Source organism: Rhineura floridana, chromosome 8, assembly GCF_030035675.1.
Source record: "Rhineura floridana isolate rRhiFlo1 chromosome 8, rRhiFlo1.hap2, whole genome shotgun sequence".
Lineage (NCBI taxonomy): Eukaryota > Metazoa > Chordata > Lepidosauria > Squamata > Rhineuridae > Rhineura > Rhineura floridana.
Genome location: NC_084487.1, coordinates 48595900 through 48621075, shown reverse-complemented (window position 1 = coordinate 48621075; position 25176 = coordinate 48595900). Strand labels below are relative to the sequence as shown.

Here is a 25176-nt window from a genome sequence, read left to right as displayed (position 1 = left end):
AAATGCATTGAAAAACAGAGCAGAAAAGTTACTTTTATCAGAAAATGATAAAAGTTTAATCAGTAAACTCTATAATATAATATTGAACTTAGAGGAAACACTGGTAAATAATATGAGAAAGTGTAGTAGATATCTTCAACAAAAATTTCTGTGGAAGAGTGGAAGTGGATATGGGGCAAGGCTACAACTAGATTAACATCAGTTGACTTAAAAGAAAATCATTATAAAGCTTTATACCAATGGTATCTAACCCCTTGTAGATTTAGCAAGATCTATAGAGGTGTTCAGGACAGATGCTGAAGATGTAAAGGGTCTAATGCTGATCTTCTGCATATATTTTGGAGTTGTCCAAAGATACAGGTTTGCTAGAACTGGATCTGTGAGATGATATATTGGTTATTCTATACCAAAATATCCCAAAATACTGTTACTAGGTTATTTAAGAGATATTGTTCTTGAAGATTACTTAGAGACAATACTGAATCTTTGATTGCTGCCAAAATAAACATTGCAAAAGTGTGGAACCATAAAACACTGCCTCCTATCTTTCAGTGGTATGAGAGAATCTGGGATATTGGTACACTATCTAAGTTGACTTACTAAAGGAAAGGACAATGTGGACCGGCAAATCGGTTTATGGAATGTTGGATTACCTTCTTGATATACTGGAACAATAAATTTCAAGACAATGTGTATCCATATAATTTGTTTATTATAAGAAGTTAATGTGTCTGTGTGAATTGGCTATATTTCTCCAGTGTAATTTTATTTGTCGATAATAATAAATTATTTTTTTTTAAAAACAAAAAACAGAGCTAAGTTAAATGACATTTTAATCAACCAAATGCTGTGTGGAACAAAAAACTTTTAATGGCCAACCTAAAATTAGACCAAAATGAAGCAAGTCTAACCACACTTTCAGAATAATTCAGTAATTGTTAGCAACGTTGTGACTTTGAGTATTTGTCAAAGGGTAACCAACAGCCAACAGATGGTGTTGGACTACAACTCTTGTTGTGCCTCACTGTTGGGTATACTGGCTGGGTTGATGTGAGTTGAATTAAACAATATCTGGAGGCACCAAATTGGCCACACTGTACCTTGAATTGCAAAAGGATGTTGTTGTTGTTATTAATATTAATATTTACTAGGGGCTTTGCCCTGTGAGCTACATGTGCCAACCCCAGCAACCCCACCCCTGGCATCCCCAAACACTTCAACCCACAGCACCCCCATACACACATACCCACGCACACCACAGACAACACCCCAAACACATACCAGGTACCCCCAAAAACACACACAGGCAACTGCTGAAACCTCCTCCCCAGGAAACTCCAAAAATGCCCCCCACTCCACAGGCAACTTTGCAAATGGCCCCACCCCAGGCAACTCCCCAAACAGGTCTCCAGGCACTTGCTGCCACACCATTTAGGTAGCTTATGGGTCTCCCACCTGTCAGGCTGCTGCCGCCGCCCCACCTCAATCGCTTACCTGCCTCCTGTGTTGTTGCTGCTGCCCACTCCCCTGCTCCTCTGCTGGCCCCCACATAGTTTGCTGGGCCCTGCCTGCCATTTGCCCCCTGCCTGCCATCCTTGTTTCCCTCTCTCCTTCGTCTTGCTTGCCTGCCATCCTGCTGCTGCGCTTCACCCCCATGTGTGATGGCTTACAAAAATATTGCAAGAAGTGACCCAAAGCGACTTACATTAAAACCACTTAAAACAAACAATAAATAAAAACCTAAAACACATCAGTACATTAAAACCAGGTAAAAACAATCAATCAATCAAAAATATTTTACAACTTACTTCTGTGTTTTGCCTTTTGAATGTCCAATCCACCATTGCTGCAAAGTGGTTTCCAGATAATCTCCAGAGCCACATACCCACAATGCCTTGCTTTGAGGAGGGACCCTTTCCTCACAGCATGGCATGGAAGGCTTCAGCACAACAAAGGTCAGGGAGGAGGAAGGAAGAGAAAGTGGACAACCACGGGGCAGAGGAAGCTTGCAGCCACAGTTGTTTGTCACTTAGCACCTGGTGTTAGAGGCAACTGTATCTGTTAAAAATGACCCTGAGGAGAGTTTCAAAAGCGATTTCTAACCCAGTTTTCTGTGGCTTAGCATAGAAGATAGCAAACTTTTGTAAAGCACAGCCAAAACCTCTGTTGGGCTAGCAAAACTAGTTTCATGGTTTTTTGGATTGTGACCACAGTGTGGGCAGGTCCACACAATACATTTAAAACACATAAAGCCCTATGAAGAAAGGTTGCAGCATTTGGGGCTTTTTAGTTTAGAGCAGTGGTTCCCAACCTTTATGAGTATGGGGCCGCCTTTGTAAGCTCAACAGATTTTGTGACACCCCCCCCGCTAATTGTAATTTTAGTCTCTGTTAATTGAAAAAATTGTGGGTGGAAAAAAGCTCCCTGCAGACAGGAAGGTGTTGCGTTCTTTTCATAAAGCAAAAGTTCAGTCAAACTGGGATCGCACTCCCCCCCCCCGACAGTCTGAAGATGTACCGTCCTGTCTCCCAACACCACTGGGTTACAGTGTTGGGCTAAGATCCAGGTTCAAATTCCCACCCAGCCATGAAGCCCACTAGGTGACCTTAGGCCAGACACAGTCTCTCAGCCTGACCTATCTCACAGGGTTGGTGTAAGGATAAAATGGAGGGGGTGGAACCATGTGCACCACCTTGAGCAACTTGGAGGAAAGGTGGGATATCAGTACAATAATTAATTAAATATATACATTTCAGCTGCAGTATGTGGACCCCAACCTCAGCCAACCTGCTGAGCTTTTTTAAAATCATCATCATCAGGAAGCAGCAATGTGGTAGTGGTGGGGATGCTAGATTGTAAAGACAAAAGGGTGGATAGATTGAGGAGGGGGGTAGTGCTTTTAGGCCTTGGGATGATCATCAGAACTGATGACTTGGTTAGTGTGCACTTGGGGAATGAGAATGGAGCAGAAGACAGATCAGCACACACACAGAAACAAACACACCTGCCCCTCCTGCAAGCATCTGCAGGCAGGCAGGCATTTGGGCATGTGGGAGGGGGGAAACCCTTGACTGCTGCAGCATCTTGGAGAGAGAGGTGGGGGGGCAGAATGTAGGTGTAAGAAAGGGCGGACACTGGCATACACACTCAGAGATGGGGGGCAAGCAAGGCCTGAGCTTTGTCACTGGTTCTTGTCTCCATCTGGGCAACCTCGCAAATAAGGATAATTTCTAAAAGAAGGTGGCAGCGAAGCAGGAGTCAAGAAAGGCAGGCAGGCTGGCTGTCAGGATGGGGGAGAGCAGCCTTTCCTTGCAGCCTTGCTTCTTTTTGCTTCAGAAAAAGCCCTCTCCTTTCATTCTGAATAAGGGCATCAGCAGCAGCGGCAGTGCTAGGAGGCAGGAGTTGGGATAGTAATCCCCTCTTCTTCCTGGTAGCACCTCCCTCAGCCTCCTTTGACTTCTGCCATATGTGGTATAGGCAGATGCCTACCCTCGGCGCACCTGAAAGACGTTCTGGCACTTTGGCAAAGGCCTCCCCTCTTGTTTGGAGCAAGGGGGAGGTGTCATCTGCAGCGGCAGTGGGGAACAGACAGCATCTAGGTAGTGAAGACTTTTTAAAATAAATAAATAAATAATTCATTTATTTATTGTTCGCGGCCCCTTCTGGATTACTTCGTGCCCCCCTGGGGGTCATGGCCCCCAGGCTGGGAACCACTGGTTTAGAGAATAAAGGTGAGTAAGAGGCGACATGATAGGAGTATATACAATTATGCATGGCATGGAGAAAGTAGGCAGAAAAAAGTTTTTCTTCCTCTCTCAAATGCTAGAACTTGTAGACATCCAATGAAGCTGCATTTTAGAACACTCAGACAAATAAAGTACTTTTTCACACAGGGCATAGTTGAACTATGGAATTCACTCCCACAAGAGGCAGTGATGGCCATCAACTTGGATGGCTTTAAAAGAAGATTAGACAAATTAATGGAGGATAAGGCTATCAATGGCTACTAGCCATGATGGTTATGCTCGGCCTCCACAGTCATAGGCAGTATGCTTTTTAATACCAGTTGCTAGAAACCACAAGTGGGGAGAGTGCTCTTGTGCTGATGGCCTGATTGTGGACTTTCCATAGGCACCTGGTTGGCCACTGTGTGAACAGGATGCTGGACTAGATGGGCCACTGGTCTGATCCAGCCGGCTGTTTTATGGTCTTACATCCAATGCACATTTAAAGCACGCTACTTCCCCCCAAGAATCCTGGGAACTGTGCTTTTCCTTCACAGAGCTACAAATTCCTAGCACCCTTAACAAACTTCAGTTCCCAGAATTTGGGGGATGTCATGTGCTTTGAATGTGCATTGGATGTGCTTTAAATGTATGGTGTAGACCTGTTCACAGGTGGATCAGTCTTTCCCAACCTAATGCCCTGATTAGCCCCAGCCAGCATGAAGGGCATCAGATTGGGGCACACTAATACAGTGGAGGATACAACCCACAGGGTCTCCAGCATCTAGCGCAGCCGCAACCCACTGCACTTAGCTGTGCTACTGTGAATTCTGAGTCAGCACACATGTAAGCCCCTTCCACTCACCTGGAGCCTCTGGCCATGAAGAAATAGTCATCATGCCCCCCTTATGTCCAGTGTGTAGCCCAACAACTCAGACCAGGCAGTACCTACTCAATGGGAATCCTGTCTTGTGCAGGTAGGGCTGAATTGTGTCCACTGTTTCTCGAGGGCTGTTCTCTCTGGTGTATATATTTCATAGCAACTGCTCAAGAATATATCATATCCTCCAATTGCGCCTATTGAAAGGGGTGGTGGCTATTTGATAAGCCTTTTGTTAAGTGTAAGGCCTTTCTCCCTACCTCATGATCATCCACTAGTGCTGAGGGCCTAGCAGCACCCTCTTCTGCATCGAACACAGCGCCTCTGGGTTGTGATCCTGTGGGCTGTGATGACAACCATTAGCTAGCTATTGCTGGAGCAAGCAGTAGTTGATGGGTATTATACAGCCACGAGAGCGGCTTTATACTATAGCCAGTAGGGATTTTTTGCGTTCTACCATGTTAAATGAAAAGAACCCCCACACACACACCTTTCTGGTACTTTGTATAGTCCCACTTCAAAACAAAAACTTACCAGTCTTATACTGTTGGATTCAGAATCGCTTGCTCTACAACTCTGAAAGTTTTCTTGGTGATACACAAGCCCCCGACGGAGAATTCACAGGTTAAAGTGAAAAACGGGAGAGAAAAAAACAAGAAGCTGTTTGGACTTTTTTCTTGAGAAGTTCTCATAATCTGTTGTTGTTCATTAAAACTCAGAGATGACTGTAAGGTGTCTCTAATCAAATCCCTGAGCTTGCCCCAAACACAGAGCTTCAGCTTCAGTAGGTTTAAAGTAAAAAAACAGCATGGTTTGTTTTTAATTAATAGATAAAAAAATGCATTACAGTGGGTGATAAAGTCACGCAGGAGCAGTAGAAACCAGGAGTTCTTCCGTTTCACTTCCTCTCCCCTCTCCCCTTCCATTTACTTGGAGGAAGCAGGGGAAGTCTTCTGCTCCTGTGATTGGTGGGCAACAGACATGTGACTCACACTGGCCTTCTGCTGAGCTTGCTCTTCCCTCGTGCTCTGTGTGAGGAAGCACAAGGGAGGAAATGGAGAGCCAGATGGTCAGGAGAGAGAGAGAGAGAGAGAGAGAGAGAGAGAGAGAGAGAGAGAAATGGATGGTGGAGGGAGAAAGCCAGAGGGCAAGGATGACGGAGAAGGCTGCAGTAGAATGGAGGTGAGTGACGGTGATGTGTGTGTATGTTCCCACCCCTGCTGTCTCCCGCAGCCTGCTCTTTCCGCTGGCTCAATCGCCCTGCCACCCCCCACCCCATCCTTAAATGGGTTTATAAATGACAAAAGCTCAAATACTTTTAGTTTGCAGTGTGTGTGGCTGTTTGACCTGTGCTCATAACATTGTTGTAGCTATTTTGAGATTGTATGAGACTCTTTGTAACACTTTAATCCTGAATTTAGCTCTTGGTTCTCTCTCTCTCTCTCTCTCTCTCTCTCTCTCTCTCTCTCCCCCCCCTCTCTCTCTCTCTCTCTCACACACACACACACACAAATTAGTATATGCATATACTAAGGCCTTTCTCCCTACCTCATGATCATCCACTAGTGCTGAGGGCCTAGCAGCCCTGGAAGCAAAATTTAGGTTGCTAGGTAGGATGCTGAAAGCCAGGACCTCCAAGGTGGCTTTCTCTGAAATGCTACCGGTTCCACGTGTAGGACCAGCCAGACAGGCCCAGCTTCGCAGTCTCAATGCGTGGATGAGACGATGGTGTCGGGTGGAAGGGTTTAGATTTGTTAGGCACTGGGGAACATTTTGGGACAAGCCGGGCCTGTACAAAAGGGACGGGCTCCACTTGAACCAGAATGGAACCAGACTGCTGGCACTTAAAATTAAAAAGGTAGCAGAGCAGCTTTTAAACTGACTGAGGGGGGAAACCCGACAGGAGCTGAGAAAGGTCCGGTTCGGAATAAACCTCCCCCCTGGGATAAAAACCAAAGAAATGATGAAATTTTAAAAGGGGTAGGCCTAGAAGTAGGCATTGTGAGAGCAGGGGCACAGGATATAAATTCAGAAGACCAAAATTACCACAGGCCTAACCACAAGTGCCAAAGACACTTGAAGAGAGACACTGCTTACAAGTGCCTGTACGCTAATGCTAGGAGCCTGCGAACCAAGATGGGAGAACTGGAGTGCTTGGTCTTAGAGAAGAGCATTGATATAGTGAGCATAACCGAGACCTGGTGGAATGGAGAAAACCAGTAGGATACGGTTATTCCTGGATATAAACTATATCGGAAGGACAGGGAAGGACGTATTGGTGGCGGAGTCGCTCTATACGTGAAAGAAGGCATTGAATCCAGCAAGCTCGAAACCCCAAAAGAGGCGGACTCCTCCACAGAATCGTTGTGGGTGGTGATACCGTGCCCCAGGAGGGACTTAATACTGGGAACGATCTATCGTCCCCCTGATCAAAATGCTCAGGGAGACCTTGAGATGAGATATGAAATTGAGGAAGCATCCAAACTAGGAAATGTGGTAGTAATGGGTGACTTCAACTACCCAGACATAGACTGGCTGCATATGTGTTCCAGTCATGACAAAGAAGCAAAGTTTCTAGATATTCTAAATGACTATTCCCTAGATCAGTTGGTCATGGAACCGACCAGAGGGACGGCAACCCTGGACTTAATCCTCAGTGGGGACCGGGACCTGGTGCGAGATGTAAGTGTTGTTGAACCGATTGGGAGCAGTGACCACAGTGCTATTAAATTAAACATACATGTAAATGGCCAATTGCCACGAAAATCCAACACGGTCACATTTGACTTCAAAAGAGGAAACTTCACAAAAATGAGGGGATTGGTAAAAAGAAAGCTGAAAAACAAAGTCCAGAGGGTCACATCACTCAAAAATGCTTGGAAGTTGTTTAAAAACACTATATTAGAAGCTCAACTGGAGTGCATACCGCAGATCAGAAAAGGTACCGCCAGGGCCAAGAAGATGCCAGCATGGTTAACGAGCAAAGTCAAGGAAGCTCTTAGAGGCAAAAAGTCTTCCTTCAGAAAATGGAAGTCTTGTCCAAATGAAGAAAATAAAAAAGAACACAAACTCTGGCAAAAGAAATGCAAGAAGACAATAAGGGATGCTAAAAAAGAATTTGAGGAGCACATTGCTAAGAACATAAAAACCAACAACAAAAAATTCTATAAATACATTCAAAGCAGGAGACCATCTAGGGAGACAATTGGACCCTTGGATGATAAGGGAGTCAAAGGTGTACTAAAGAACGATAAGGAGATTGCAGAGAAGCTAAATGAATTCTTTGCATCTGTCTTCACAGTGGAAGATATAGGGCAGATCCCTGAACCTGAACTAACATTTGCAGGAAGGGATTCTGAGGAACTAAGATAAATAGTGGTAACGAGAGAGGAAGTTCTAAGCTTAATGGACAATATAAAAACTGACAAATCACCGGGCCCGGATGGCATCCACCCGAGAGTTCTCAAAGAACTCAAAGGTGAAATTGCTGATCTGCTAACTAAAATATGTAACTTGTCCCTCGGGTCCTCCTCCGTGCCTGAGGACTGGAAAGTGGCAAATGTAACGCCAATCTTCAAAAAGGGATCCAGAGGGGATCCCGGAAATTACAGGCCAGTTAGCTTAACTTCTGTCCCTGGAAAACTGGTAGAAAGTATTATTAAAGCTAGATTAACTAAGCACATAGAAGAACAAGCCTTGCTGAAGCAGAGCCAGCATGGCTTCTGCAAGGGAAAGTCCTGTCTCAGTAACCTATTAGAATTCTTTGAGAGTGTCAACAAGCATATAGATAGAGGTGATCCAGTGGACATAGTGTACTTAGACTTTCAAAAAGTGTTTGACAAGGTACCTCACCAAAGGCTTATGAGGAAGCTTAGCAGTCATGGAATAAGAGGAGAGGTCCTCTTGTGGATAAGGAATTGGTTAAGAAGCAGAAAGCAGAGAGTAGGAATAAACGGACAGTTCTCCCAATGGAGGGCTGTAGAAAGTGGAGTCCCTCAAGGATCGGTATTGGGACCTGTACTTTTCAACTTGTTTATTAATGACCTAGAATTAGGAGTGAGCAGTGAAGTGGCCAAGTTTGCTGACGACACTAAATTGTTCAGGGTTGTTAAAACAAAAAGGGATTGCGAAGAGCTCCAAAAAGATATCTCCAAACTGAGTGAATGGGCGGAAAAATGGCAAATGCAATTCAATATAAACAAGTGTAAAATTATGCATATTGGAGCAAAAAATCTGAATTTCACATATACGCTCATGGGGTCTGAACTGGCGGTGACCGACCAGGAGAGAGACCTCGGGGTTGTGGTGGACAGCACGATGAAAATGTCGACCCAGTGTGCGGCAGCTGTGAAAAAGGCAAATTCCATGCTAGCAATAATTAGGAAAGGTATTGAAAATAAAACAGCCGATATCATCATGCCGTTGTATAAATCTATGGTGCGGCCACATTTGGAATACTGTGTACAGTTCTGGTTGCCTCATCTCAAAAAGGATATTCTAGAGTTGGAAAAGGTTCAGAAGAGGGCAACCAGAATGATCAAGGGGATGGAGCGACTCCCTTACGAGGAAAGGTTGCAGCATTTGGGGCTTTTTAGTTTAGAGAAAAGGCGGGTCAGAGGAGACATGATAGAAGTGTATAAAATTATGCATGGCATTGAGAAAGTGGATAGAGAAAAGTTCTTCTCCCTCTCTCATAATACTAGAACTCGTGGACATTCAAAGAAGCTGAATGTTGGAAGATTCAGGACAGACAAAAGGAAGTACTTCTTTACTCAGCGCATAGTTAAACTATGGAATTTGCTCCCACAAGATGCAGTAATGGCCACCAGCTTGGATGGCTTTAAAAGAAGATTAGACAAATTCATGGAGGACAGGGCTATCAATGGCTACTAGCCATGATGGCTGTGCTCTGCCACCCTAGTCAGAGGCAGCATGCTTCTGAAAACCAGTTGCCGGAAGCCTCAGGAGGGGAGAGTGTTCTTGCACTCGGGTCCTGCTTGCGGGCTTCCCCCAGGCACCTGGTAGGCCACTGTGAGAACAGGATGCTGGACTAGATGGGCCACTGGCCTGATCCAGCAGGCTCTTCTTATGTTCTTATGTTCTTATGTTCATAGTGCAGCAGTGGGGAGGGGTGGATATAGTGCTGGAAAATGCATAGGCTGTACAGATATTGAGGGGGGCTGAGAAGGAGTTGTGTGTGACAGCCCTGAAGTGTAGTCCAGTGTTGTTCAGTCTCTTGGTTTTGTGTTTTTTCTTTTTCTTTTTTGAAAAGAACTTTTAAATTGACTGTAGCAGCAGCATTTATTTAATTTATTAAATTTATATCCCACCATTCCTCCCAGAAGGAGCCCAGGGCGGCAATGGGTGGAGGGATCATTGCTTTCCCATTCATGGGAGAAAAATAGAGGCTTCTTGTGTTTGGGTTGGTGCTGGTGGTATAAATTCTTAAATAGGTTTATAAATGACAAACGCTCAAATACTTTTTGTTTGAGGTGTGTGTGGCAACTGCTCTCTCTTCCTGCGTCTCTGCTTGCTCACTCGCTCAATTTAAATAATAAATAAGTCAGAGGTTAGCTGGGAAAGTGACTTGGCTGTAATATAGCCTTCCTTTGCAACACTGCTGTTGTCTGCTACGATTTAATTTTAATCAGTATTTTCTATGTGACTCTTTTCAGGTTTAAGAATCTCAGAACACACAGTTGCTTCTTAAGTGTGTAATCTGTCACAGTGAGCCCTATGACTGGTATTCAGAGATTAAAGCAGAAGAGGTAGTAACTGCTGATACTTTGCAAAATAATATAGATTGCAAGATGCACAATGTTTAAAGAAAGGGTCTCAAGCATATTTCTTTGTGTATCCCCTGTAGAGTATCGGAAACTTAGGAAGCTGCTTTATACCAAAGTCGGACCATTGGTCCACCTAGCTCAGTACTGACTGACAAGGTTTCAGATAAGGATCTCTCCCAGCCCTAACTGGAGATGCTGGGTATTGAATGTGGGGACTTTTGCATGCAAAGCATGTTCTCTGCCACTAAGCCATGACCCTCTTGTAAAAGTAAAGACATTCTTGATGGTAATATAACATTTAAAATACACTGCTGAACTCTTTCTGTTACTGCTGATGCTAACTTGCACAGGATCCCATTTCTTACCTCCTGGATTAAAAAGCAGGGAAATCCACTAATAGGCAAAAAACCTTGCGGTTTAAGAATGTACATATAGCCCACAGCTATATCTATCAAACTTTAAAAAGCAGGGAAATTGGGCAGCTATAGTGAATGCATCAGGGGAGCAGGAGACCTGAACTCCTCTCTGGAAACAAAGCGCTATGAGTATAGACTGAAAGGACTGGGCAGGTTTAGCCTGGAGAAGAGAAGACTGAGGGGAGATATGATAGCACTCTTCAAGTACATGAAAGGTCGTCACACAGAGGAGGGCCGGGATCTCGATCGTCCCAGAGTGCAGGACACGGAATAATGGGCTCAAGTTGCAGGAAGCTAGATTTTGACTGGACATCAGGAAAAACTTCCTAACTGTTAGAGCCATACAATAATGGAACCAATTACCTAGAGAGGTAGTGGGCTGTCCGACACTGGAGGCATTCAAGAGGCAGCTGGACAGCCACCTGTTGGGAATGCTTTGATTTGGATTCCTACATTGAGCAGGGGGTTGGACTTGATGGCCTTATAGGCCCCTTCCAACTCTATGATTCTATGATTGTGGGTGAATGTTAAAGAATCGTCTTCCCCCCAAAAGGCGAATGTGAAAACTTTGCGAAGAGGCTTGGATATGTCTCCTGCTTTGCAGGAGCTAAACTCCAGGGACTCATTAAGAATTCACTTACGTGGTACAGGATGGCAGCATAGGCCTTGGTTTAGGGTTGGCACTGGGGAAAAATGGGGTGCTTGTGCCTTTAACAACTGTATGGCAAGCAGAAATTCAACAAGTGAAGCCTTTTCTAGTATGGAAATACAATTGTGGGAAAACCTTCACCATGACAACTCGCTAATTCTGTTTTATGCCATGGCCCCCATGGGAGCCATTTTGCGACTGGTGCCCCAGCACTCTGTCAGAGTGTGAAATGTGCCCCCTGGTCACAAAAGGTTGGTGACCCCTGCCATAATTCATGGCTGGCAATAAGATCTACTGCTATTTTCTCCCTCAATATATTGTCCCAATTTCCTTTCATCTTTTTCTGTCTTACCATGTTATAGTGACTAATGTTATGTGCGTAAGTCAATACAAGTGGTCTGTAGTACACTGCCACCACCTTTCAATGTGTGGATGAAGCCTTAGCAACCTACGAAACTCAATTGGCTGCGTGGCCACATCTTGAGCGCAGTCGGCTCAGAGTAAACTGTATAGGCTTGTTCTGCATTCACATTAGCATTGTCTGACTTAAAAGTCATCTAAGACTCTGTTCAGAGGTTTTCTGGGCACTTGTCCCAGAGTTCCCTACAGAGATTCCCAAAACAGTACACCGTGGGTGGGATACATATTTCAAACAGGCTGCATCCACATTAGGATTAAAGCAGCTGAGACAGAAACAGTTCCAAATTGAATAATCGTCTGGCCCTGCTGAAACGTGATTTACTCAGAAGAGCATGATGCAAGTATGTAAATAATTTGGAACAGTCATACAGAAAAGGAGTACATTCCTAGGGAGAAAAAGTGACATGTTGCATGGTAAATTTCTTTTGCAACATGACTAATGGAATTCAAGTAAAGAGCATCTCAGAAAACTGTTAACTGTTAATCTGTGCTTTTTATAAATCCTTGGATTGAATTATAAAACAATATCTAGATAGTGCCTACTCTTACAACAGTCGAATTGTTCTAGGTTTCACTTAATGTAAAGTTTTAGTCTTGTGCAAAGTTTACGGCTATCTAGTGCTCAGATTCAACTTCTCACTCCTTTTCAAACTGTGTACATACATGAAACCTAAGTGCAAGTAACATTTGTGGAAGATACAGTGCAGCAGTGGCTATCTTGCCAGGAGCATATACACTTAAGGATTGGAGGCTGGGCTAAGCAAGAAGGGTTCCCAAGTGACCCCTCCTATCCCTAGGCATGTATTGGTCACAACAGCCCATGGTGCTTCTCATGGCCATGGATACCAAGTTCTCCCCACCCACTAGCACACCTGGCTGAATGCTCAGTCAAGCAAGAGAACAGAGGATATCCAGCATCAGAGAGTGACTGAAGACAAATGCACTAAAGACAAAGAGCTACATACGCTCTCCTTCCTGTGTCCACGGATGCTGCTGGTAGTTTCACAAGTTCATCATTCAAAGGCTTATCTTTGGGGGGCATGTTAGATGGGGGGACTGTATCCATCTTTATAGCTGAGCATGTTGCATTGGAATTCTCATTTATTGGACAGAAGTGGCTAGGTGTGATTGTGTTTCAAGGCTTATATCTAGAAAATTTGAACTTTTCTTTAGTCACTCTTTGATGTTGTGCTTCATCTGTCTGTGCTTCTCCTGGACCGAGCATTTAGCTAGGAGTGTATCCAAGGCCATGAGAACTGCAGTAGGTTTCCCACAATTGATGAATTGTTATGTTTCCTGGATTTTTTCAAGGAAATTTTCCAGTGCTCTAAATTGAGTGGGATCTGATTTAACATGTTTATTTGATCTATATTTAGTAAGCAAAACTAAAGATAATATTAACACCATGTTAGTTTTTACATGCTCTATTTGTTCTTCTAATAACCAGGGTATTTTAATTGAAATGTTTTATTAGGAAACAATATAAAGCACATAATTTGGTCTAAATATTATACTTAAATAAATCCAAAGCTTCACTTGGACATTGTTTTTATTGGACTACTGGTAAATATTTTAAGACACCACAATTCATTAACATTCATTTGTCTCCCATTGTTTAAACTATAAAGGGAAGGGAAAAAAGCACTGGAAACTGTTTACTTACTAATTGTTAACATGCCCAAAGAGCTGAGCATTAGATGTATAGATACTTTTTAGGTACAATCATCTAGGGGAAAAACAAATAATTTTGAATGCCCAGTTTTACTGGTATTGTATCTTTTAACACATTCATTAATTTTATGAAACAATGCATTTTGAGAAATGGACATTTTCCTACAAAAACAACCCTACGTTATAGAAAAACTCCATATCAGTAACTCTCAGTGAGACCACTGGATATAGTGAATTTGCTTTTTGACTCAGACTCATGGGTTGCATTTGGATGTACCAATAAACTATGGGTTATTGTTATGAGAATGAGCCTATGTGAGCCTTGGGCTTGTGCGCTATCTCCCTTCCCTCTCTTCCTGTGCAGCCACACAAAATAAGCTTTTGCTTCCATTTTGGATTGACAGCAATTTAGCATTAAATCCCGGTCCTAAACTGTGGTTAATCTTGTCTATGTTTTATTGAAACAAACTAGTTTTGCAAATTACTGTTTACCTTGTTTCAATTTTTTAAAAAAAAGATTAACTACAATTTGTCTAGGTTCACACATAATGCTGCTAAACTGTGGTTAGTCAATATGGAAACAAAAGTTTCTGTTCTTTTCTTCATGGCCATACTGGAGGAGGAGGAGGAGAGGTGAGGGAGGGAGTGTACAAGCCTGAGGCTTGCCTAGGCTCATTCTCAATGATAAACCATAGTTGATGGTAAAGTGTAGTTTTGCAGACATATTTTCTGTGCATAAAGTTGTACTGGTTGGTACAAGGCGTGATTCAAAACCTGGCATGAGGGATAGGATGCTGATGAACCTGGCAACTCCCCCTGGGCCACATCTCATTCTTCACCCCATTTGTCCTTGCTCCAGAGCAGCTTCTGTTTTATTCTGCTATCATCAATGATTTATGCACGTGTGAACCTACTTTTAATGTAAAGAACATTATAGAAATCTAAAATCGTTTGCTCTGAATACTGTGCATTGATGACTAGTGAAATAAGAATGGAAACAAATGCTTAACTTCTCTTGAACAGATGTACACCAGCAAATTGCAAATATATTTGGTCACATGTCTTTGATAACATCAGATTATATATAACAAAAGCTACTCACCACCACCTGCATTATGGGATTAATTGTCATGCTTTAAAAGAAATTTGGTATGGATACAGACCACAGCCTGCTAATAGAAGTTTGAGCAGATAGACTGAGCTAGTGGTCTGTTTTGCTCTTCGCTTAGTATCCTATACTCAGATCTTTACTGCTTACTTCATGTTTTCCAGTGAGTAGAGAGATGGGGTTTCCGTTGCATCCCTTGCGAGACTATGCATCAGTCTAATAGACTTTACTGTCGAGAAACATTTCCTAGAGATTTGCTTTAATCTCTGGTGTCAGATTCCTGTCCTCTGGCATGGCATTTTCCCCTTTGCCCACATCAGTTCAGACTTTTCTCTTTATAAAGCAGTTGCTCAGTTGCATCTTTCCCTTTGCCTGCTGAATACCTCCATCAGCTGCAGGCCCTTGTGGTCTACTCTGGAGGCACTTCCATTTATGCAGGAAACTACAACCAAGGAGACATTGGTTTTGTGAGATGGGCTCTTTGAACCCACTGCAGTTGGCAAACTACAATACAGATAGTATTGCATGACTATAACCTGTTGCAACACAGCTACCTACAACAGATAAAATTGATGTCATTAGCCAGACCCAACATGTCTCTGGAGTTGGGATATAGCTAAGCTCTTAATACCCTTTAAATTACTGATGCTATGTGCTGTTAACCAAAAAGCACGCCTTCAGATGTCACACATATCCGTCTGACAAAGAAACAAGTACAACGCCCACTGTGGTTTTCCTCTGATAGTGGTCCAGTTCTCATAGTCTTGAGTTGTTCAGACATTGCCCTGTTCTGGCAGTAATACTTTACTACCAAACACATTTCTGCCTTTGCATGAATTCCTGGATGGCGTCTGAGATCGCCCTGTGTTGGGATTTGGCATAGTGCCTTATAGTTAATAGAGTGTTCTGAGAAGAGACTGGAAGCAGCTACTCATCTCTCTGATTGCTTGGAAGACCAAATATGAAAAATATGATTGGAAACTTGTTCATATGTAAATACCAGCTCTAAAGGCTGCAGCAAGGTTGAAAAGGGAAAATGGCAAAGATGTAAAACTTCTAGAAATTTTGAATGCATAGGAAACAAATTGTTATTGTTGTCATGTGCCTTCAAGTTGATTACGACTTATGGCGACTCTATGAATCAGTGACCTCCAAGAGCATCTGTCATGAACCACCCTGTTCAGATCTTGTAAGTTCAGGTCTGTGGCTTCCTTTATGGAATCCATCCATCTCTTGTTTGGTCTTCCTCTTTTTCTACTCCCTTCTGTTTTCCCCAGCATTATTGTCTTTTCTAGTGAATCACGCCTTCTCATGATGTGTCCAAAGTATGATAACCTCAGTTTCATAATTTTAGCTTCTAGTGTTAGTTCTGGTGTAATTTGTTCCCAATTATTTGTCTTTTTCGCAGCCCATGGTATCCGCAAAGCTCTCCTCCAACACCACATTTCAAATGAGTTGATTTTTCTCTTACCCGCTTTTTTCACTGTCCAACTTTCATATCCATACATAGAGATCGGGAATACCATGGTCTGAATGATCCTGACTTTAGTGTTCAGTGATACATCTTTGCATTTGATGACCTTTTCTAGTTCTCTCATAGCTGCCCTCCCCAGTCCTAGCCTTCTTCTGATTTCTTGACTATTGTCTCCATTTTGGTTCATGACTGTGCCAAGGTATTGATAATCCTTGACAGGTTCAGTGTCCTCATTGTCAACTTCAAAGTTACATAAGTCTTTTTGACGTTTAGCTGTAGTACTGTTTTTGTGCTTTCCTCTTTCACTTTCACCAGCATTCGTTTCAAATCGTTACTGGTTTCTGCTAGTAGTATGATATCTGCATATCTGATATTTCTCCCTCCAATTTTCACATCTCCTTCATCTTGGTCCAATCCTGCTTTACGTATGATATGTTCTGCATATAGATTAAATAAATAGGGTGATAAAATACACCCCTGTCTCACACCCTTTCCGACTGGGAACCAATCAGTTTCTCCATATTCTGTCCTTACAGTAGCCTCTTGTCCAGAGTATAGGTTGCACATCAGGACAATCAAATGCTGTGGCACCCCCATTTCTTTCAAAGCATTCCATGGTTTTTCATGATCTACACAGTCAAAGGCTTTGCTGTAATCTATAAAGCACAGAGTGATTTTCTTCTGAAATTCCTTGGTCTGTTCCATTATCCAACATATGTTTGTGATATGATCTCTGGTGCCTCTTCCCTTTCTAAATCCAGCTTGGATGTCTGGCATTTCTTGCTCCATATATGTAAGAGCCTTTGTTGTAGAATCTTGAGCATTACTTTACTTGCATGGGATATTAAGGCAATAGTTCGATAATTACTGCATTCCCTGGGATCCCCTTTCTTTGGAATTGGGATGTATATTGATCGCTTCCAGTCTGTGGGCCATTGTTTAGTTTTCCATATTTCTTGACAAATATTTGTCAAAATTTGGACAAAATGTTAAAAGGCTCATTTTAGAGGGAAATAGAAATATGTGCAGTAATCGGTTGCTTTCCTCATGAAGCTTTTGCTACATAAGGCTGATAAATGCCTACATATATCTTGATCAGTACATATGAATATTACGGTACAGTCCTGTACTCAAGGTCTGTTGGTGGAAGCCAAATATGGCACACAAGGGATGTTTTAGCGAAGTGGTTAATGGTGGTGATCAGAAAGGTTTTAAAAATATTTTTTAAAAAGATTGGTGTGTTACAGCAATATTACACTCTTTCATTTAAATGGCAGTTTGCTAATAGTTTGGAAAATTAAGCTGGAAAGGCACTAATTAAAAGCATTAATTAAAAGATTTATTAAAAATAAATGAGGTGACAAAATGCAAGGTTATAGTGAACATGCCTAGTGTGGAAGCACCCTGGGTGTAAGGAATTGGTTTTTATTTTATTCTTTCTTTCCTACAAACCTTTTCTACAGTTCAAGGGCAGTTTTGAAGGGGATTGTAATTTAAAAACTGCAGAAAAGTCAGCAAGTAGGGTTCTTTGGGAGGAGTACCTTTTGTTTTTAATTTGTTCAGCTTGAAATTAGGGATGGGATAGAGTGAAAAGCACTGGGTTTTAACCTATAGGTCCCAGGTCAGCACCCAAATTAAATGGGGCCATAGGGTTTAAGAAGTGGACACAGTCCTCCTGGGGAATTATAGGTATGCAGGAGTAATTTGAGAGATTGGGGGTGGTCACTCAATGGGGTAAGGGATAGAATGGGTCTATCACAGCAACTAAGACTAAATTAAAGCCAGTAGTTGGTGGTGATTCCTGGAGGATTAAAACAAAAAACACAGGACCATGCAGGACTTCCGAGTCTTTTAAGATCCCTTAATTCCTGGGAAGCCAAGAACAGCAAACTAGGTATTGCCTTGAACACAAAAATCTAGGCAATCAATGATCTCCACTGTTCGCTTCTATAATTGCTAAAGAGAGTTGTGTTTGGAAAGCAAAGAGAAGCAAAGCTGGCGTTTTCTTCTGGGCCTGGCATATACCAGAATAAGATGGAGAGGGGCGAAGGAGATGTTTGTGCCTCCCATGATGCCTCCTTAAACCTGCATACTGAAGCTTGCCTCACTCTCTTGGGGACCCTGGCTTTTGATATCTGTGTTTCCTAAGAAAAAAGCCCCACCAGCAGGCTATTTAATGCTGTGCATCTCCTATAGGTAATTCAGGAGGGGAAAGCCTTCCTTTCTACTTTCATCCACTCTCCATTTGTGCATTTCTAACAGCATGCTTCTCTGGGCTTAATTCTTGTTTAATATCTTAGTGTCTTTTAATAACAGCGGGAGCTGCAGGTTTCTCTCTGTGGGAGGTGGTGGGAGGCCGTGCTTGAGGTAAGGAGACTTGATTAAAGACTTCTTTTCTGTGCCATGATTCTTTTTTCCTTGTGGTGAAAAAAACTTGTAGACATGCTGACTTTATTAATGCATATGGGTTATTGGTTTGTATTACTTTATCCCTCTAATATAAGGGGCATATCAGAGCACTCACCTTGGCCTCTACTTTTAGTTTTAGGAGCCAAATGTTTGAGTGGCTAACAGAAGTTTGCTCTTGAAAATCTTGGTGGGAGACAATGGGAATAGTATGAGGCAGGGTTTCCCAAACTGTGATTCGTGGACCAGCAGTAGTCTGTGAGCTTCATTCAAGTGGTCTGTGGCATGTCCATAAAATTACAAATAAAAATCATACAGCCTGTAGCACAGTGGATTACAATTGTTACCAGAGGCAGAAAAATGATGAAGTGATATGCCAAAACCCTTGGTAATTTTCAACTGGTCCATGGGGGGGAAAGTCTGGGAACCAATGATAATCAACCACTATCATCATATTAGGAAACCAAATGGGTGGTATTACAGAGGTTTTTATACCTACTTCCATGTCTCTGTAACAGAATGTTCCACAGCTGTGATAATTGGGGGGGAATCTGCCTCAGACTGAGATTTTTTTGCCAGTAGAGATGTCCTTTTTCTAGAAGCATTCCTGCATATCTTAGGGGGGGAAATGAATACCCTACATTATAATTGAGAGGTGGAAAGGATACAGAGTTGACACATTTAATATAGACTAAGGAGGGGGTTGTATTTATTTGAATAAAACACTGGTTTAGAATGTATTATACACTTCTTGCCTCTTCAGCTGCAATTAAATTAGCCTTGTGGTCTGAATTTTCCCCAGGAGGACACTTTTTGAAACAAATCTTGTGATACAGACTGTATTACTCCAGAGGGAGGAAGTTGACTGAATTCAGGAGAGAATCAAGAACTGGGCATTGCAATCTTCATGCCTGATAGAACTGTATTGATAGAACTGTGGAATGCACAAGAGCATGGCAGGCTGAGAGATGCACTGAAAGAGTGACATGGGGAGATTTGTGGGTCAGAGATGGAATGCGCTGACAAAGCGCCGTCATGGAGAAATTTGCACAGTGAGAATCAGATTGGCTTTTGTAGAATTTAATGCTGTGTAAATCACGTCAGAGAAGGAGAAGGGAGACAGAGAGAAAGCGCAAACAACGGCAAGCTCTGTCTGTCTGTCTCTCAGGGTCTGATTAAATAGAGCTGCCAGAAGAGGTCAGCCCTTGTTGACTTGCTGACAGCTTGTCTGGAAAGCTATATGATTTGGAAGGGAAGTGATATTGATCACATTTTAAAAACAAAAAAATGCTCCTCCCAGGCTGTGTGATAATTAAGTGAGAATAGTTGGTTTTTAAGTATTTCTTAAATAGTTTGAAATAAGAATGCTCTGTCCTGGGAGAAGGAGCGGAGGAAGCCAAGTATAATGCAAATGTCAGGAGCTGGCAAGAAGGAATCCACCTGCTTCTCTTTCCCAATAGCTGATGTTCCAGGTGGGTATTTATTTGCCAGAATGTTTTTGTTCTCTCAGGTTTAGCTGGTAAATCAGTGGCTATTAGCCATCACGGAAAAATGCCACATTCAGTGTATGTCAGAATATACCAGATGCTGATAGCAAGCAGCAAGGGATGCCTACCTCCATCTTGCTCTGCTTGTGAGCTGCTCTGAGGCAATGATGGGAGACAGCGTGGGACTGTGTGGGACTCTTAATCTGATCCAAGATAAGCAGCTCTTATGCATCTGCATCTGCACTTTCACCATATACTGAAGGGAGTCTCCATTCAAGTAACATTGAGCTTAATCAAGGGGACACACTGCATGTATCAGGGAAGAGACATTCTCTTAAGTTGGCTGTGTGACAGCTCATTTTTATGACTATATATTTTACATAAGGATAAAGATATTGGATATGATTTGGTTTTGATTTCATGATGACATATTTTTATTTGCACTTTCTACAACACTTTTAATAATGTACAAGATGTTTCATAATTTTTAATTTACCCTTATATTGGGTAGTAGGCGATGCAGTGGTAGCAACTTGCCTAAGACCATCTGGTGAGCTGTGGTCTGAGCTTGGTTCTGTATGTCAGTCTTTCTCATTTGTTTCCATCTTTCTTGTAAGATGTTCAGAGCAAAATGCATCACCATTATATCCTCAGAATTTTAGGAGTAAAGCACCAACACATGTTTACAAGTGATCTGAACCTGTGTATGTGTGTGTGTATGTGATAGATAGAAAGGAAATTTATTCTTTCATCTACTGATTCCTCATCTAAAATGTTTGTTGTTTTTGCAGGCTTTGCTCCTCCCCTTCCTCATTTTTTTTCCAGTCTGTGTTCTCATTTAGTTAGTAATGGCTCCCTGAGTGCTGCTAAATGGCTGATTCAGCATGTATGACATTACCTCTTTATAGTAACAGACCTTAAGATTCTTTATTTTTTCAATTACCAGTTTAAACAGATCAGTTATTTCTGTGCTTCGCTCTACTCCACTGAATCCTAGCAAGATGGAGTTGCTTTGGGTTGGTAGTTCCCGAGTTTGGATAATTGATCAGTTGCCTGCTTTGGATGGGGTCATACTCCCTCTGAAAGACCAAGTTCATAGTTTGGGGGTGCTCCTGGATCGATCTTTGTCACTAGAGGCCCAGGTGACCTCAGTAGCTAGGAGTGCCTTTTATCAGTTTGGCTGGTAAGACAGCTGTGGCTGTTTCTGGACCAGGATAGCCTGACCACTGTTGTCCATGCACTGGTAACCTCCAGGCTGGATTACTGTAATGCACTCTATATGGGGCAGAAGCTGCAGCTGGTGCAAACTGCAGTGGCACGACTGCTCACTGGGGCAGGGTACCACCAACATGTCACCCTGCTGCTGAAAGAATTGCATTGGCTGCCCATTTGCTACCCGGCCAAGTTCAAGGTTCTGGTTTTGGTGTACAAAGCCCTATACAGCTTGAGACCCAGGATACTTGAAATATTGTCTTACCCCTTATATACCCAGGCAATCACTGCATTCTGCAGGTGAGGGCCTCCTGCAGATACCATCTTAGCAAGAGGTGTGTTCCGCACAACATAGGAAGCAGACCTTAAGTGTTGTGGCATCTACCCTTCCTCTTAAATATTAGACAGGCACCACATCTTTTCGATGCCAGCTGAAGACTTTCCTCTTTCAACCAGACTTTTAAGTAAAGACCTTATCCCAATCTGCATCTGTGTTGGAATTGCTTTTAAAGATATTTTTAAAGTTGTCTTTTTAATTTTTTTTTAAAGATGTTTTGTTTTAAACATTTGTTTTAAATTTAATAAAATGAATGAATATATCAATCTAACAAGAATAACCCTGTGAAGTAGGCTAAGGGAAAGTGAGTGACTGGCTCAAGGTTGCACCGTAAACTGCAAGGCTGATAGAAAGGTGAGATAAAAATATATGAAATAAAAGAAACATACAACTTCTATTTATGCTTGGTTTTATATATATGTAATACAATAGACAAATTTTAATTATTTGCATCTATCTCTCTCTATAATTTTTTTTAGTGACTTTGCTTCTGTTTTGACAATGATCCTCAAAGGATGTTTCCCTTCTTCACAGAGGATAAGGTATGAAATAATCACCTTTGTTGGGAATGTTTATCATATGAAGTGGATATAAGACCTATCTTTCCTAACATTTTTTAGACTGCTGGAAAGGAGGAAATATTTTTATCCTGTGCTGTAACGACCACTTCACAGTACACAGGGCTGGGGAATCTCAGCCTGGGAACCAAGCGCAGTCCTCCAGTCCTCTCTGTCCGACCCTTGAAACTTTCCCCACACCACATCCTTGCCCAGCCATACCCCGCACTTGGCCCTGCTCTACACCACTCTTTAGTGTTTCTCTGCCTGGAATATGTCTTTGAACTCTGATAATGACACTTATTGGTCTGAATGGAGGATAGAGAGGGGTATGTACAGTACATGTGTGTAGAAGCCAGCTTGTTGTATAAAGGTAAAATTTACATTTGTAAATTTTGCCTCTGACCCCACCCACCACTGGTTTATGGCCCCTGAAAGGAATGCGGCCCGTGGGCTGAAAAGTTTTCCTTACCCCTGATATTATTATTATCATTGCTTTTTTGGTAAATAAATGATTGATCATATCTTGATAAAAGTACTATGGGTGCCAGCACAAAATGACTGGCATAGGGAGCAAAAAAAGAGGTGCCAGTACTATGTACTGGTGAGTACTGTCATAAAAAAGCCCGTTGTTGTTGTTGTTATTATTAGCGGTGGTGGTGGTGGTGATGCCCTTCCACCCGAAGGCGCCCAGTGCAGCAAAACAATTTAAGAATAAAAAGCATTCTAAAAACAGTTAAAAACATTCTAAAACCAGTTTGCAATTAAAAAAATTCTTTCATCCAGTGATCTCCAGTTTCGCAGGAACAGTCTCCTTCAGCCATCAAATGTCTGGGTAAACAGGAATGTTTTCATATTCCTCCTAAAAGTCAAGAATGATGGAGACAGACACATTACACCAGGGAGGAGTATTTCACAAATGGGGAGCTACCATAGAACAGTTCAACACCAGGGGAATACTTATCCAGGGTTGCAGGGAGTCATAGACCCCTTACTTTTGGGGGAGCAGGGTCTCAGCCAGGTCCCTACGAATGAGTCAACCACCGTGAAAGGGGAGAGTGTTAGCCAGTGAGAAGAGTCCTTGTCCTTTCGTGCTGACTGGAGCCAACCAGAGTGAACGGAGGTGAGTCAACTACTGAAAAGACTCTTTTCAGTAGCTAACACATAGCTTCTCCTTTCATGCTAATTGGCTCCTAGAGTTGTCTGTTGTAATGGAATGTGGACTCTGAGATGGACCAGAAAGCAAGAGAGATGAAGAACAGTGGAGAAGAGGGTGTGGCTGTGAGACGGTGTGGGGTGACTATCATGAAGGGATCCTGCACTTCTGATTTTGCCACTATACTGCTGTTCAACACCAACCAGTCAGCTCCTGATTGCAACACCACCACCAGGGCCTCACCTGCTGATTGTAAGGTTAAAGATGGTTGATGCTGATGGTTGATGTAGCACAGCCTTTCCCAACCAGTGTGCCTCCAGATGTTGTTGGACCACAACTCCCATCTTTCCTGACCATTGGCAATGCTGGCTGATGGAAATTGTAGTCCAACAACATCTGGAGGCACGGTTGGGAAAGGCTGATGTAGCATATACATGTAAAAAGGTAACGTGTGCATGTGGCAAATATGTCTTCCACCAACAGTTGTGTTAGGCCTGGAAGCAGTTTCCTGTTCTGCTCTCATGCATTTGTTGCTGCATAATGTGTGAAGTGGCTGTTCACTGATTACTGAGAGGACAGAAATCTTAAGACTTCTTTATTTAATTATTTATGTCATACATATTAAAAGTAGAGCAAATATGAAAGCAGCAGCTTTTAAAATTAGATGAAATTAAAATTCTTCTCGCTTCCAATCTTTCCTGAAGTTACCATTTTTTCTCTTTGGTTATAGTCTGTTAACCTAGATGAGACCTGAATTTCAAGTGGAATGAAGCAGAAAAGAAAATGTTTTGAAGCAGACTTTCAGCCCTTCTGGGACCTAATTTTTACAATATACAGACTTTATTGTTATTGGTTTTAGCCAATGGCCATTACAGTATGGAGAAACATACAAAAGAACATATTTATAAAACATTAAATTTCAATCCAATAAAACATGGATAACAATATACACTAAGGCACAAATACAGTAAACCTTCTCTCTCACCACCTTGTAGATGAACATTTCAAAGTCTCATGCTCTGCAGCTTCTGTAGCAACTCTTTTGCGCGTAGGACCCCCCTTCCCCCCCCCCCCGTAAAATACATTAAGCTCTACTACTCATATCATAACATTGTATTCTAGATTCCTTCTTTTGGGCTGCCTGAGCTGCTGATTCTGGCTGAATTTAATGGAAAAGGCACAGGATGATTCCTGAGTACCTATATAAAGATTCACATAAAACCTGTTAGCAAAGAGTTTAAGGTTGATCCATTGGTAGAGACTTCTGGCCTTGTTTGTGTAACTCTTGTATGAAGATAGGGAAGCACAGGTCAATGGAAAATGACAGGTGACATGTGTCTCTTGGAGGTTGGGAGATAAAAAGAGGTGGGGGGTATGGCTCACTTGTGAATCTAATAACTCTCCCCAAACAGGTTTTCGCTGTCTCTCCATCTCCATACTTGTATGATTTCCCTCCAACCCTATTTTGCTGTCCCTTAAGTGGCATCGAGGGGTGTAGGGAACTACAGTCAGTAAATCGCATCCAACAATTCACAGTGGCTGCTGCTAAATCAGCTAGCTGAGCACCTGCTGCCTCAGAACTAATGGAGCTGACTAGCTAGGATTTCAATCTTAAAGCAAGGGAGACATGTAAAAGAAACAACATGTTATACAGTCTGCCATTATTTGGCTTACTAAAGCATCAGGAATGTTTCTTTTTATGATAATAGAAAGAGCAAATGTCTAGTCATGAGATGTCCTTTTAGGGTTTGTATGTGCGATCAATTAACCTCACAAAACAGCCCCTTTTCTCAGTCACTTTCTATGATTGAGTGGTGTTCTGAGGCTGAAAGACGCCAAATGTGATCAAACAAGCTAGATAATTTTAATTCATCTTAAAGATGGAATAGATG

General features: G+C 42.3%; 1 protein-coding gene across 2 annotated transcripts in view; it reads left to right on the top strand.

Moving 5' to 3' along the window:
- Positions 1 to 25176, top strand: part of TCF20 (transcription factor 20) — a 337827-nt gene that overhangs the window by 60685 nt on the left and 251966 nt on the right. For both annotated transcript variants that reach the window (XM_061639338.1, XM_061639337.1), the window contains exon 2: positions 22051 to 22113. The gene's annotated coding sequence lies outside the window, so the exon portion shown is untranslated. The remainder of the gene's footprint in view (positions 1 to 22050; positions 22114 to 25176) is intronic.